The following is a 15941-nucleotide window of genomic DNA, read 5'->3' on the forward strand; positions in this document are numbered from 1 at the left end:
AGGTGGAAGAGGTGGATGAGGCTTTTTTTAAACAACTAACAAAATCATCCAAAGCCCAAGATTTGGTGGTGATGGGGGACTTCAACTATCCAGATATATGTTGGGAAAATAACACCGCGGGGCACAGACTATCCAATAAGTTCTTGGACTGCATTGCAGACAACTTTTTATTTCAGAAGGTTGAAAAAGCTACTAGAGGGGAAGCTGTTCTAGACTTGATTTTAACAAATAGGGAAGAACTCATTGAGAATTTGAAAGTAGAAGGCAGCTTGGGTGAAAGTGATCATGAAATCATAGAGTTTGCAATTCTAAGGAAGGGAGTACAGCAAAATAGAGAGGATGGATTTCAAGAAGGCAGATTTTGGTAAGCTCAGAGAGCTGATAGGTAAGGTCCCCTGGGAATCAAGACTGAGGGGAAAAACAACTGAGGAGAGTTGGCAGTTTTTCAAAGGGAAACTATTAAGGGCCCAAAAGCAAGCTATTCCGCTGGGTAGGAAAGATAGAAAATGTGGCAAAAGACCACCTTGGCTTAACCATGAGATCTTGCATGATCTAAAAAATAAAAAGGAGTCATATAAAAAATGGAAACTAGGACAGATTACAAAGGCAAACAACACAGGAATGCAGGGGCAAGATTAGAAAGGCAAAGGCACAAAATGAGCTCAAACTAGCTATGAGAATAAAGGGAAACAAGAAGACTTTTTATCAATACATTAGAAGCAAGAGGAAGACCAAGGACAGGGTAGGCCCACTGCTCAGTGAGGAGGGAGAAACAGTAACAAGAAACTTGGAATGGCAGAGATGCTTAATGACTTCTTTGTTTCGGTCTTCACTGAGAAGTCTGAAGGAATGATTAACATAGTGAATGCTAATGGGAAGGGGGTAGATTTAGAAGATAAAATAAAAAAAGAACAAGTTAAAAATCACTTAGAAAAGTTAGATGCCTGCAAGTCACCAGGGCCTGATGAAATGCATCCTAGAATACTCAAGGAGCTAATAGAGGAGGTATCTTTGGAAAATCATGGGAGACGGGAGAGATTCCAGAAGACTGGAAAAGGGCAAATGTAGTGCCCATCTATAAAAAGGGAAATAAAAACAACCCAGGAAACTACAGACCCAGTTAGTTTAACTTCTGTGCCAGGGAAGATAATGGAGCAAGTAATTAAGGAAATCATCTGCAAACACTTGGAAGTTGGTAAGGTGATAGGGAATAGCCAGCATGAATTTATAAAGAACAAATCGTGTCAAACCAATCTGATAGCTTTCTTTGATAGGATAACGAATCTTGTGGATAAGGGAGAAGCGGTGGATGTGGTATACCTAGACTTTAGTAAGGCATTTGATATGGTCTCGCATGATATTCTTATCGATAAACTAGGCAAATACAGTTTAGATGGGGCTACTATAAGGTGGGTGCATAATTGGCTGGATAACCATACTCAGAGAGTAGTTATTAATGGTTCCCAATCCTGCTGGAAAGGTATAACAAGTGGGGTTCCGCAGGGGTCTGTTTTGGGACCGTCTCTTCATCAATGACTTAGATGTTGGCATAGAAAGTACCCTTATTAAGTTTGCAGATGATACCAAACTGGGAGGGATTGCAACTGCTTTGGAGGACAGGGTCATAATTCAAAATGATCTGGACAAATTGGAGAAATGGTCTGAGGTAAACTGGATGAAGTTTAATAAAGACAAATGCAAAGTGCTCCAACTTAGGAAGGAACAATCAGTTTCACACATACAGAATGGGAAGAGACTGTCTAGGAAGGAGTACAGCAGAAAGGGATCTAGTGGTTATAGTGGACCACAAGCTAAATATGAGTCAACAGTATGATGCTGTTGCAAAAAAAGCAAACGTGATTCTGGGATGCATTAACAGGTGTGTTGTGAGCAAGACACAAGAAGTCATTCTTCCGCTCTATTGTGTCCAGTTCTGGGCACCGCATTTCAAGAAAGATGTGGAGAAATTGGAGAGGGTCCAGAAAAGAGCAACAAGAATGATTAAAGGTCTTGAGAACATGACCTACAAAGGAAGGCTGAAAGAATTGGGTTTGTTTAGTTTGAAAAAGAGAAGACTGAGAGGGGACATGATAGCAGTTTTCAGGTATCTAAAAGGGTGTCATCAGGAGGAGGGAGAAAACTCGTTCACCTTAGCCTCTAAGGTTAGAACAAGAAGCAGTGGGCTTAAACTGCAGCAAGGGAGGTTTAGGTTGGACATTAGGAAAAAGTTCCTAACTGTCAGGGTGGTTAAACACTGGAATAAATTGCCTAGGGAGGTTGTGGAATCTCCATCTCTGGAGATATTTAAGAGTAGGTTAGATAAATGTCTATCAGGGATGGTCTAGATAGTATTTGGTCCTGCCATGAGGGCAGGGGACTGGACTCGATGACCTCTTGAGGTCCCTTCCAGTCCTACAGTCTATGAATCTATAACAAAGTCCAATAGCCAGAAGTTTAAGCTGGACAAATTCAGACTGGAATTAAAATGTACACTTTTAACAGTGAGGGTAATTAACCATTGGAATGATTGACCAAGACTGTGGTGGATTCTCCATCACTGGCCATTTTAAAATCTAGTTAACAGGCCTTATTTGAGGAAGTTCTATCGCCTGTGTTATGCAGGAAGTCAGCCTAGAAAAGATCACAGTGGTCCCTTCTGGCCTTAGAATCTATGAATCTGTGTAGTCTCTGCTCCAAGATACATACAATCTAAGGACCCAAAATTACATTCCTTGCACACCCAACACGGCCAGTGACTATTGGGAATTTTACAAGCAATTTAGGATCAAGCCTATAGCACATATAATTTTCTACTTCCCATTCAAAAACAAGGCTGAAGAAAAGACATCCTAGGAGTTGAATATTTCATTGCAGACTTTGATTGAGGAGTATGGAAATAACTCATGAAAGTCTCCCATTCAGCAAAACAAAAACAAATTAGATGCTAAGATCTTCGGGACTATTTTTCCCTATGCATTGGTACAGTGCCCAGCACAATGGGACCCCAATTTTGATTAGTGCCTCTGGGTAGAAGCATAATAAAATAATAAACGTTACAGCATACTGATCAGGTCATACATTGTTCAACAAACAGTAACAAAATTATCAAAAAAATATGGAAAAGTACATTGCAAGAAAATTATTAGACCCTTAGGTATTGCATAATTTGGGGGCTGTCATATTTCCTCCAACTTTTTTGACTCCCGCAGGTCCCAAATAGAGCAGCATTCATGATCCAAGGATATAAGTCTAGAAAACAATAGACTATGTTCTAACAGTTCGAGGCATGTTAGATATAAATCAGAGAACCAAATCTCTCTCAAAAAACAGTTTAATTGTCTTACACACACATCATATTTTAGACATACTAGACCAAATTCACCCCAGGATAGTGCCATTGCAATACATTGTTTAAAATCAGTTACGGTTAGGTACAGTACTTCTTGGGTGCTATAATAGGATACAGTCTCTGGGATTATTATCAGTGCCTGTAAATAGACTGGTTGACAGTATGGGGTGGGAGGAATCAACCATTAAATACACATTCTGCGTGTTGTTTAGGGCTTTATTATTTACTGAATGTTAACAGTGTGCTTAGCGCTGTACAGATCAAAGATCCCTTCCTGTGATTCAGTGGGTTATTGATACTGAAGGTTAAGTTGGAGAATAGTCAGAAGAAGTGAGAAATATGTGGAGGAAAAGAAGAAAAAAATAGTGCAAGTGTAGAATAAAAAAAAAGTATGGATGTCAGGAGTGAGAGGTAACAGAGATTCTACTTCTTAGGTGAGATTTATGAGCTATTCCATCTTGTAGGTGCTCCCAGGAGAAAACAAACTGATCCAAGTTGTTTCCTGATAGGGTAATTCTGACAGAGTGCAGGTGGCATTATCTGCTTTCCAGTGCACAAAGAGTTCCCTCTAATTTCACTTTCTTCTGCTCCCCTGGCACTCGTGTGTAGGTGAGTAGTTGTAGCTTCGAGCAGCTGCAGCAGAGACAGGAGGAAGAAAATGCCTGGTGGAAGGCAGCTTTCCACACCAAGCTCCTGAGTGATTCCCCAGCTGAGGGAATCTCATTTGTTATGTTTGTTTTGCTGATGGTAACTTGTTTTGATTTCTTGCTCTTGCTGAGTCCTGCTGTTCAGTTTCTGGTGAGTCAGAATCACCATCGTACAATGATCTTCTGCATGATGAGTGTTAAGAACATCTCCTGTCTCGATTCACTTAAAGAGAAAGGGTCTTGGACTTTCCAAACATTTAGGAAACTTCTTTTGAAGAGGTCATTTTTTTTAAAGATGCTAGAATAGACAACGATGATGGAGAAACAATTAACACCATGTGAAAATTCCTCCCAGAAGTAATAAGATCCTGATTTCAAAAGTGCTGAGCCCCCACAAAATCAGTTGAAGATGCTTTGCATGTCTGGAAATAAGATCCTAAATTTCTCAGAGATCAAGACCAGAATGGGGAGAGAGAAGAGGAGCGGGGGGCGGTGGGGGGAGAGGCAGGGGAGTGCCCAAATCTACCATTCCATACATTTTCAATAGATAGCATCTTATTCATTAATTCAATTCCTGCCACGTCTCCCACCTGAATTAATAGGCATCTTTCTCTCACTCTCCCTGTAATCCTTTTACCTTCTGCCAGGTGTTCACCCCCCTACCACCAGTTCTTACTTACCTTCTCCTGTGAATAACAAAGTTAAACTCACCAAAGCCAGTCAGTTTCACTGTGAAGTCCTGCAGAGCAGCACAGTGGGGTCTGTGCTGGATCAATTGCAGGAGAATGAACAGTGGAAGGAGGAGAAGGGGCAAACAGGGAGAAGGAAATGATGCAAAAGGAGAAGGAGGGAAAGAGTAAGTGGGAAGGAGGAGGAGCAAACAGAATTGAGATGGGAAGGGGAAGGATAGAAAGAGGAAGAACCTACGAAGAATAGTAAATTGTAAAGCATTGACTTACAATAAAATAGGGAAAGTATTCAATTGAAAAAAACAGACACAGAATCCAGGTTTTTCTGCCTGCCTACGGGGTAAGAATGTTGCGCCATAAGAATTCACGAAGAGCATCTGGCTCTCTCCCATTCACTCCAGTAATCAGTTGGAACTCATAGGCAACTCTGCTCTCTCACTCCGCTTAACACATAGTAGTGCTCTTTGTGGCTTCCTTTCTCTGGCCAGCTATGACTTACATCCCCACCAACGTCCCTACCCTCCCTTGGCATTTCTGTCTTCTCTTGTGTTTGCCCGCCACAGCCTGATAGCTGTATAACTCACTGGAGGTGGACACCTTTGTCCAAACCTCTAGACCAAGACTGAGAGGTGTGTGAATAGTCCAGAAACTTTTTATCCTTCATCAAATCTCCTTAGAGATTACAGGTTATGTCTACACAGGGAAAGCAATGGCTGGTCTGGGTCAGCCAGCTGGAGTCTGAGCTCTGGAACCTTGTGAGGATGGAGGGTCCCAGAGCTTGGGTTCCAGCCTGAAACATCTACATAGCAATTTTTAGCCCCGCAGCCCAAGCCTCATGAGCCTAAGTCAACTGACCAGGGCCAGCCATGACCATCCCATGGGGCTTCTATTCCCATGTAGACATACCCACAGAGTTCTCAGCTCTTTGAGGGCACTTGCCTGAAATTACCCATGACAGTAATCTTAACAAAAACAGCATTTGTTAAAAACAGAGAGAAACTGAAATTAACAATAAAATAAATAATTTGCTTAACATATCTAGACTTACACTTAGCAAAGGTCACAGTGCCGCCTAGAAAGAGACATGTCTGCCTCCCAGACTAAATCCCCATATCTGCCTCCATCAAGTATAGTTACCCCAACCCTGCTTTCCAAACCATTTTCCCCCAAAGACTTTGGCCTGGTCCACATTTAAAAATTAGGTCCACATAGCTATATTTGTCAGTCATGTAAAGAAACCGCCCCATTAATTGACATAGCTATTTCAACAGAAGAATGTTTCTGTCATCCTATCTACCATTGTTCAGGGACATGTTCCCATACCGACTGAAAACCCCCACTCTGTTGGTGTAGGCTGGATCTACGCTATCGGATTATGCTGGCATAGCTACAGAAATAAGCTATACCTGTTTAGTCTCTGTAGTGTAGACATACCCTTACCTAAAAATTTGGATTTCCGTTCCCACCTTCCAGGAAATGGTCCACAGAGAAAAAGAAAATCCTTAACAATGATAAATGCTTTTTAATGGATCAGTGGCTTAGCACAAACAATGCTTTGAACAGACTGTGACCATAAGAACCCCTGAGTGCCAACTGGCAAAGGGTTCACTGTTCTGTCACCAAGTACTATCAGGCTTGACATACTCGCTATACCTAATACATCGCTGTCATTTTCATCTATAAAGAATGTTGTTTGAGGTATCAAGTGAAATCAGTGACACGCTGACCATTAATATAATTGTGAAATACATGTATTAACATTACATGAGGAATATATACACACCTACTGATATTATGCTTTAAAGACTTTACCAAACAAAGGGAGAAACAGGTCTCTTCCAGACAGGAGGGAAGGCAGTTATCACTATGTCAAATGCAAACTAAGTATGGTAAAGCTGACACAAAGGAAGCCCCATTTGCATGCAATCAATAGGAAAAACAAGTTGACATGGGAATGTGAACTCAACATGGTGCCAGCATGCTGGAGAACAAGCTACAGGGGAGAAGAGTCTTATCTGGGGGTGCTCTTCAAAAAGACTCATTTCAAAGGTTTACCAGTCTTCTCTGCACAAAGACTTTGAGGGCAAGAAACTGGGGTTTAGATAAGGGGTGTAGCCTAAGTTAAACTTCAGTCTCTAGAAAGCATGTTAGACTTTCATTTGTAACCATTTCTGTTTCCATTATTCTTACTCAATACTCACTTGAATCTGTGAATCTCTGTTCTTTGTTAATAAACATATGTGTTTTCATATACTTGTTGTTATAAAGAACTCGGTCCTAAGGTGCAACCTTGCAGCTCTGTATACATGTCTTTTTGGGAGCAGCTTACCTGGTTACTGAGAGTGCCCAGCGTCAGGGGCTGCTGGACGCTGCAGGGGATGCTTCTGGAGAGTTTGGGGACTGGGATACACCAAGCATCACCCTGAAAGGCAAAGTAAGGGCTGGAATAGTCCTGAGGAGATTGTTGGGGTGGCTCACTGACTGAAAGTGCCAGAGAACTATCACACAGTTTAGCACCAGCAAGACTCTGTCCCAGAGGCAGAGGGATAATACAGTAACCTGTGGTTCTGGAAATATCACACAGACCGTCTTGTAGCCAGTTTCAGTCAGGCTTCTTGGCAAACTCCCTAAAGCAGTATTTGCTTTTTTTTTCTTTTCTCATGAGCTATGAATTATGGACAGAGGCCCAGGTCCTCTGCATCACCAGGTTTTTCAGGTGAGGAAAGCTAATGTGTGGAGTGACTGATGGAGAAGAGCTCCTAGGTGATGAGTGGCCACTCCATCAAGAGAAGTGTGATGAGGAAGGAGCTAGGTATGCAAAAGTGGTAGATGGAATTCAATCAAAGCTCAAATATACCAACAGAAATGGAGGAGAGGGGAAATATATTAGAATAAATAACTGACAAGTCTCTCCTTCTCTCTTTTTCCCTTCCTCCTACACAGAAAGCGAACCTACAACATTGCATTAGCTCTCATAGAATCTTTTGTGACATTATGGACCAAGTTTCAGCCAAGCCATATTGTGCCATATTCGTGCAAATAATTACAAGAACAAACAAATGGAGAAAGGAGAGGCCAGAGTTTGTAAATTTGGCTGTATATCAAAGACCCCCAATCCCATAGGACAGCAACAAATGAAGGATGGAAACCCCAGGCCCCTGTAGGGACGTGGTAAGGAGTTGCCTGAAGATTGAAAATTTCAGCCCAGAGTTGTAAATCCCAGCAACCATACCAAAGGGGTCTTGGCCCGTAGCTAAGGCTCCTAGGAGCTATGGTAATACAAATAATAAATAATCGCAAACCCAAGCTGTATTTCAGGTTGGTAACAAAACCGTTCAGCAAAGGTAGGCTCTAGGGGCACATGTGATTTGTGAACCTTTGTGAATCTTATTGAACCTGTATGGAGTTTCTGGATGATAAAGAGAATCTGAAATTAAGCAAATTTCAACTGGATTTTCAGTTTCACTGTGAAAGGCTTACAGCTCTCTGATAAGAAAAAAGCTGCTTTTTGTTTATTAAAATTCTCAGCTCCTCAGCCCATAAAAATTAAGAATATTAAATAATTAAAATAATGACAAATAACATGGTCTGAAAAAAATAAAGCCTAACGTACAAATATCCACTGAAGTTCCCATCTGTTCAAGATGAGAATGCTAATGAGAACTGGAAAAGGCAATTGTATTTTTATTTTGTTTTTAGTTGCTCTTTTCATCTATTCATAAAGTGCAAATGGGAAAACTTGAATAAATTGTACGGTTTTATATTCTTGCATCTGATCTCCACAAACACCAAGGATCCCTTTCACTCCTAGTTGTCTCTTTTCCCTCTAGGTCCTCCAGGCTCTAGGAGAATCTCATATCTTTGTATTTTCATTCAGAATCCTTTGCAATTTGGCTGTTGACTCCTATCCTTTCACTTAGCTCTGGTTGCTGACCTGAGTCCCCAAAGCCCTCAAATCTTCCTGAGCTTGTGATATCTCAATCAGAGATTTTCTCTATTTCCCTGCAGGCAGCAGCTAAAAACTGCTCTTCAGTTAAGGACTGCACATTTTGCACTCTTACCAGGGGCAGGACAAGGCAAAGCATCACGGAGACAATTTCTCCTTCCCTCTGGATAACCCTGAATCCTAATGGCCACTTTCACCCAATCAGGATTTTTTTAATGGGGAGATTTTGGTTACTAGCCCACAGGAGCAACTCATGACCCAACGTGAGGTTGAGACCTCTGTGTTGGAAAACCATGACATAATGCTAATATGGTACTGTGCTGCAGAGTTTTGGTGGGTGGAATTTCTGTAAGTTGATCTAAAATGCAAGCGTATCTCTAGCTAGGCATAGATTCTCTCTCGCTCACCTACTTATTAAAAACACTTATTTTTCTAATTCAGCTCTGTAATCTTATGTACTAATACTCCAAAAAACAAAGAGGGAAGATGCCATTGTAATTAGGGAAATATTTTATTAATGTAAAGTCTGAGAATAAATTATGGTAATAAGAGTGACAGGTTTACACCAAAGGCAATATCAGAGGTGTGTTCACTCAAAAGCTATTCACATTACAAATGACAGACCCTAACTTTAAATACAGTATATGCAGAGAAATAATTAACTGCTCAATGTCTTCATAGCTGAGCTGTTGCACATTGTTTATTCCATTGTACCTGACTGTCATTTGAAGTTGTATTATGGCCAGCAGCAAGTGGTGCAAAAGATTGTCTCTGTTTTCCCTCATGGTCTTTCACTGCCTTGTGTATTCTGGCTGTAAGCTTTTTGTCTCTCACCATGTGTTTGTACAGTGCCTAGCACACTGTGGTGCTGATCTTCAGTCGAAGCCTTTAGGGGTTACTATAATTCAAATAATAATACACCCAGTTAGTAATATTTTATTTTAATTGTAATAGAAAAAATCATAGATGCCTGTCTTGGTAAATATCCCATGGCTTTGCCTCAAGCTAAAATACAGGGTAAGTGGGCTAGAACTAATAATGTCATCTTTGTGATCACTAATGCCTTAGTTAAATGACTATAGTTACAATCAAATAAATATCTGAATCTCATTGTATGAAATGCACAAAAATTGTTTTAATTAAACCTGATTACAAAACAACCTATATTAAAGCAGCACTTTTTAGTATTTCAGCTGTTTAATGGAGTATATTAATCACTTTGATCTTCACATTTGAGATATTACACAAATAACTAGAAGTAAATGAAATTGTTTTCATGTCCTATATAAATTCATTGCCAAAAAACTATGTTAATGGAAAGTTATAGCTGAGAAATGAAATATATGAGTCTGGAAACTCAGTAATGGTTTCCCCAGAAAATAGAACTTTTTCTGTGCACATGTAATATTTTGGATTATTACAGACAATGTTAAATTTTTAGGTCTTAATAGAGACCATATGCATATTGTATATGTGCTCTGTGGTGGAGTTACAGTTGCTGTGGGAACCATCACTTTGAATTTCCTAACAGCTGTGTTTATATTCTCAACCAAATGGCTGAATTAAAATAGTGTTTGGCATTGGTGTCTTTGTTTGCTTTTTTATAAAGTAAAAAGAAAAAAATGTTTATTTCTGTGGCTGTCCAACTGCAGATTCAAATCAACACACTAGTGAATTGTGAGAATTTGAATATTCTCTCATTGCTAATTGGCCACCCACTGAATAAATGCACTTGGAAATCAATTAATTTCTTTGACACATTGACCTAAATGACCTTATTTCACTTTGCTGGGCTTTCAATCTGGAGTGACATACCTCAGTGTGCTAAGGTGACTGGAAAACCTCTGACTGTACATGGGCAGTAAAAGCCTGATTCGGTCAGTGCCTTTATTTCTCATTGAAGCTAGGGTGGAAGAGAAGCCTTAAGAGATTCCAATACTAAACCCTGACAAGCAGTATTAGTGTTGAGCCTCTTGCCTGCAGGAAAACTATGGTAAAATAAAGCCTGTAAGTAGGAAACAGGAATAGCTATGAAGAGGGAAGACAGCACACAGTCCTTGAACTTTAATATTGAGTTCATTTTCTTTTCTGCAACACACATATCAATTTACAGGTTCAGGTCTGGGAGGCTCTCTTTGCAGTCAGAATTGCTAAAAAATTATTTTTGAAATGAAAGTTTTAAAATCTGCCAAAACCAAGTATTCTCCATAGGTCTAGGCAATTGATGAACACATGACAATATTCCACCTCTTAGTGACTACCAGAATTGGTGCTTCCACCATATACATTCAACTTCAACTTTTATTAAAAGACATTAAATGTAGCTGGTGACCTCAGCTGAGCCTATTTCCTGCTAGAATACCCAGCAGAACTGCCTCACATAGAAATCGATGGGTTTTTTGTAGATTATTAAAATGAAGCATTTCTGATGAGCTGTGAAGGAAATGTGAAATTTCAAGCTTATGAAGTCAAGATGTCAGCTGGCGTAGATCAGCTCCAATGTAGGTACGTCAATGTAAATTAGGTGAGAATCCAACGGTAGGTTTCTTTCTATGCTCAGTGGTCCAGAGTGCATGAGGTGTTATAGAAGTATTGATATGTCTCTCTCTCTCTCATCAGCTTTCTGTACCTAACTGTCATTTAACAATTCAAGTTGAAATTTCACTCCAACAATGGGATTCTGGTTTTAATTTCCTAGCCAGTGCAAGACTGTCTTCCACTGCAGCTCATTGAGACTAAAAAAAAAAAATGAAGTCTTTCTGCTGCAATATTTGTTTGCAGTTATTATTGCCTTTTCTGCAGCCCCATTAGCTAAAAGTAATGGTAATGAGGACTTGTGGTTAGTGTGCTGATCTCTTATTTCTGTAGCTCTGAACCTTTGCTACTATAAATTAGGTCCCTGACTACTGTTAATTCTTTTGGCATATACCACAAGCATACGCACTTTTGAGGTTTCCAAAAACCTGGCTTCTGGTTATCCCATGTAAGCTATCCTGATATATCTGGAAAAAAGTCAATTACCACTAGATATTTCTACTCTTCTTGTTCACACAAGCTACCATTAACCTGGAAAGGGGCTCCATTTTATGGCTCTTTTCTTCTAGCCCAATATAAGAACCTGACAAATGTCATGTCGTATAGAAAAAAATGTCTGTGAGATCATTAGGGTTGTCACCAACACACAGCCATATTATCTTGTTTGAGGAATTGTGTGAGCCCTGGTGACTGTCAGGAATTCAAACAGTGAACTTAGTATAATAATCCAATGCTAGTAAAGCAGTAAGTTTCTCACTGTTCAGACATAAACGGCATAAAATTTCCTTATGGTTTAGGAACACGTCTTGGACAACCCTTGGGGTGTATTAGAGGAGAATTTATAGACTTCTGTGACCTTATGCTGTTTTCCCCATTAGCCTTTACTTCTCTCTTGGCAGTTTTCTAGTCACTACTTTTTCCACAAACAACCCACAGGCTGACTTGAAAGTGAGTCAGTGACATAATTTCCTTGGAACATGGTCTGTCTTAGCACTAAATCTTGTAAAGCAAATCAAGCATCAATGATATCAGAGAAGCACTTTATTTTTACATCTAACACTGTAGCCTCTGTCCTGATGGCCCCACCCCACTCCACCCTGAAAAGGCTGAAATGCTAGTATGATAGTTACTACTGATGTTCTGGTGACATGCAGGATGAGCTGCTTCCTGCTGACTGAGTGCCCAGGAAAGATATTAACTCGAGCATCATGGGGAATCAGATCAGCTGGCATGTTAGTCCTAGCTATGGCAAATCCCTAGGTCTCCATCCCTTCCTCACCTACTCAGACGGGAAACCTCCACTCACTTCTTCCCTGTCTCCGTAGACACAAAATCTTGGATACATTCTCTCTTGTTTATACCTTCCCCTGATTTGTCATTTGAGACATCTGAGATGGTCATGCAAATATGTAAAAGAAGGTTTATAGTTGAACAACTTCTAACTGAGTTCTAATTTTGCCTGAACCGACCTGTTATTTAACACAGCACATAGACTCTGAGCTTCTCTGGCAAAATAACAAAGGAATCCTTCCGGAACTTACTGTTCTCTCTCAGTTCAGTCCAAGAGAAACTGTAGGTTTGGTGCAGTCCAGTGGTAGAAGTATCTGTGCTTCATCTTGCTGTCTTGTTTAGTCAGAGCAATGGTACTGATCAATAATGGAAAGTATATTGCTCTAACAATAAAACGTGATTCACATGAAAACTATTATATGCCCTGGCTCTATTCTTTCCTTAATTTTGCCCATTTCAACCTTCAGTATTTGAATTGTTCACTTCATCCTGAGGACTTGATTACATTTCCATTGAAGGTGTGGGGTTCCATATTTATACAATCAGTCAATTTAACATAATGTGAATAACAACTCTCACAGAAAAGGGCATAACTTTTATTCTCTAAAAAAAATGCCATCGCTTTTCCAAGCAATTTTCTGATATTTGTCACATGGCTGTAGCCTCTCCCTTTATGTCGAAAGGCATTCATTCACAATTAGCATAATGGCACTGTGACTGGTTGGACCCCCCATCCAAGTTGCCGCCTGATGTGCTGGGGTTACACTGAGCCCACACATTCCACCAGCCTGGGCTTCCTCACCCTATCTTTGCTATGCCAGGCCCTCAAACCTTCTCTAGCACACACGCACAGGTAAGGTCACACCCAGCTGCAGACACAGACTGAAGTCAGCTCTGTGTGAGAGGATTCAGCTTGGGGATTCACCCAGCACTCAAGTGCACACTCCCTTTAGGGAGTAAATCCAAAATAATATTGTCTTGCGCTGTACAGAAAAATCTGCACAGTGCAAACTCATACAAATCACCCTCTCCCTCAATGTGGAAAGAGATCTGCACTGCTTCTTGTCCCTCCCCCCCAGATATGAATTGCACAAACTGGGTTATGTTATAAACAAGAAATAAGTTTATTAACTACAAAAGGTAAATTTTACGTGATTATAAGGGATAGCAAACAGAACAAAGCAGATTACGGAGCAAATAAAACAAAACAAGCTTAATACACTAAAGAAACAGGTTACACACACTAATTTCTCACCCTAAATGTTGTTTTAGGCAGGCGTAGAGTTTCTGCAGCTCAGAGTTGCAGATAAGTCTCTTTACAGGCTAGACCCCCGTTCTCAGCCTGGACTCAGCCCTTGGCTTTCCCTAGCTTAGTTCCTTGGTTTCTTCAGAAGCTTTCAGCAGTCATCCTTCTTGGGTGTGGAGGTACTGGAGAGCCAAGATTGCCTTGCTTCCCAGCCTTAAATAGAGTTTACATAAGGCGGGAAGTCTTTGTTTCCACTGGTAAAGTATCAGCAATGTCCACGGTGGTATTTTGTACCAGGTGACATTATCACATGACCTTGCAGTGTCAGGGCAACCGTGATACTAGGTTTATTTGCAAGGTCCACAGGAAGGAACTCCTGGGAGGATAGGGGATCCACATCTTCGAAGACTCATTGTCTTTTCCTAATGGCCCATTAAGGCTGATTGCTTACTGTCTGGTGGGCGTTTCCCAAGCACATACCCATAAAGTTGTAATTGTTACATAGACAATATTCCTAACTTTAGATACAGAGATGATACATGCATACAAATTAGATAAACACATTTAGTAAATCATAACCTTTCCAATGATACCTCACACGACCCATCTTGCATAAAGCATATCTTAGTTATGTCACATTCATATCATAACATATTTCTATGAAGAATATGGGGTGCAACGTCTCAGGCACTTCCAGACAGAAGCAGCAGCATCTTCCTTCAGATTTGATAAAGACGTTGCTGCAGACATTGTTTAGCAGAGTTCAGTATTAAGGCTGTCTTCCAGTGGACAGTGGAATAACACACTGTGATTCAATCAGCTTTCACTAAAGATATGCTGGGCACTAGAAACATACACCTGATTCTGGAGTTTAACTAACTCTCTGGGTACTGATGCTGCACCATCAACAGGCCATTATAATTATGGAAAGTTCAAATTCTTTATTAAAGGCAGAGAGGAATCACTGCAGCGTTTGGGTAGGATTATAATGGGACATTGAATGAAATGGGTCACTCTAAAGCTCTTTTCCCTTTTCACCAAATTTATTTGTGAGGTTAAATTAACATTTTGAAAGATGTACTGAAGCTCAGGATTGATTTTGTTTGGCTTTGTGTTGAAGACTTTTTTAGCCTTGATGCTTTAATTAGCAACTCCTGCAAGTAAAACTGTTAGTATTAAAAATAGAGAAACAGTAATATAGTGAATTACATCTATGTAACATGGCCCAAATTTCCAAACTTTGGGGACTTAAATAAGAGGCCCAATTTTAAAAGGTCTGGAGTATCCACAGTTCCTGATAAAGCCATTAGTTGCATAACTATAGATTTAGTGCTTAATTTTAGGCACAACTTTCAAAGTTAAGAATTGGTATTCTGGAAAAAACTTGATTGTTTGAATCCTGATTTTCTTACAATGCAAAAGTGGAATTCTGAAATTAGAATTCCCAGTTTCTGAAATTCTAAGTTTTGGCTAAGCCTCCAATCATCTGGATAATTGAGGTGTACCTGTGCATAGATGAGAACTTAGATTATGATTAGTAAAAGATTTGCCCACATTGTGGCTTAAACTAAGTTACAAAACCATACTTTAAACTCTCTCAACAGGGAAAATAATAGTTTGTCTCTTAAATGAAGCACAAGGGGGAATGGCCACCCATGAAGGATCCAGAACATGGTCACTAATCATTGATACTCTTCCCCCAAGGAGATCTGACAACCTGGTAAGAGCAGGAAGTGGCAAGAGCAGATGAATGACTGAACCACTGGCATCTCTAAGTTTGCCTAAAGCAAATCAAAATGAAAATAATAGGCTCAGATTCAGTTTTAGGTCTGTGTGAAAGTCCCTTTCCCCCCCCCACCCCTTCTTCTTCTTTTCTTTCTCCTTCTCCAGAATGAGATGAATATTTGAATGCAGTTTGCTATGACCCTGATCCAGGGAAGAATCTCCATTCAGGAAATCACTTAAAACACACAATTAAGCACTTTTCTGATTCAGGGCCTATATCTTCATTTTAATAGTGCTTTCATGCAGGCATATGAAAAATAAAAATCTGAAGAACATAGTTTGTTTCTAACCTGCTGGAATTTTGCCAGCAGTATTTTGTTAAGAAGGATTTCATAACTCTTTACTCTTTAAAAAGGAAACTGCATAAACCATTAGATTATGAACCTTTTACTCCCATTGGAAATGGGACTAACTGCTGTCAGGGGACTGCTTGCCCCTGAGCATGAGGGATTCT

The sequence above is a fragment of the Mauremys mutica genome, chromosome 9 (assembly GCF_020497125.1).
Source record: "Mauremys mutica isolate MM-2020 ecotype Southern chromosome 9, ASM2049712v1, whole genome shotgun sequence".
Lineage (NCBI taxonomy): Eukaryota > Metazoa > Chordata > Testudines > Geoemydidae > Mauremys > Mauremys mutica.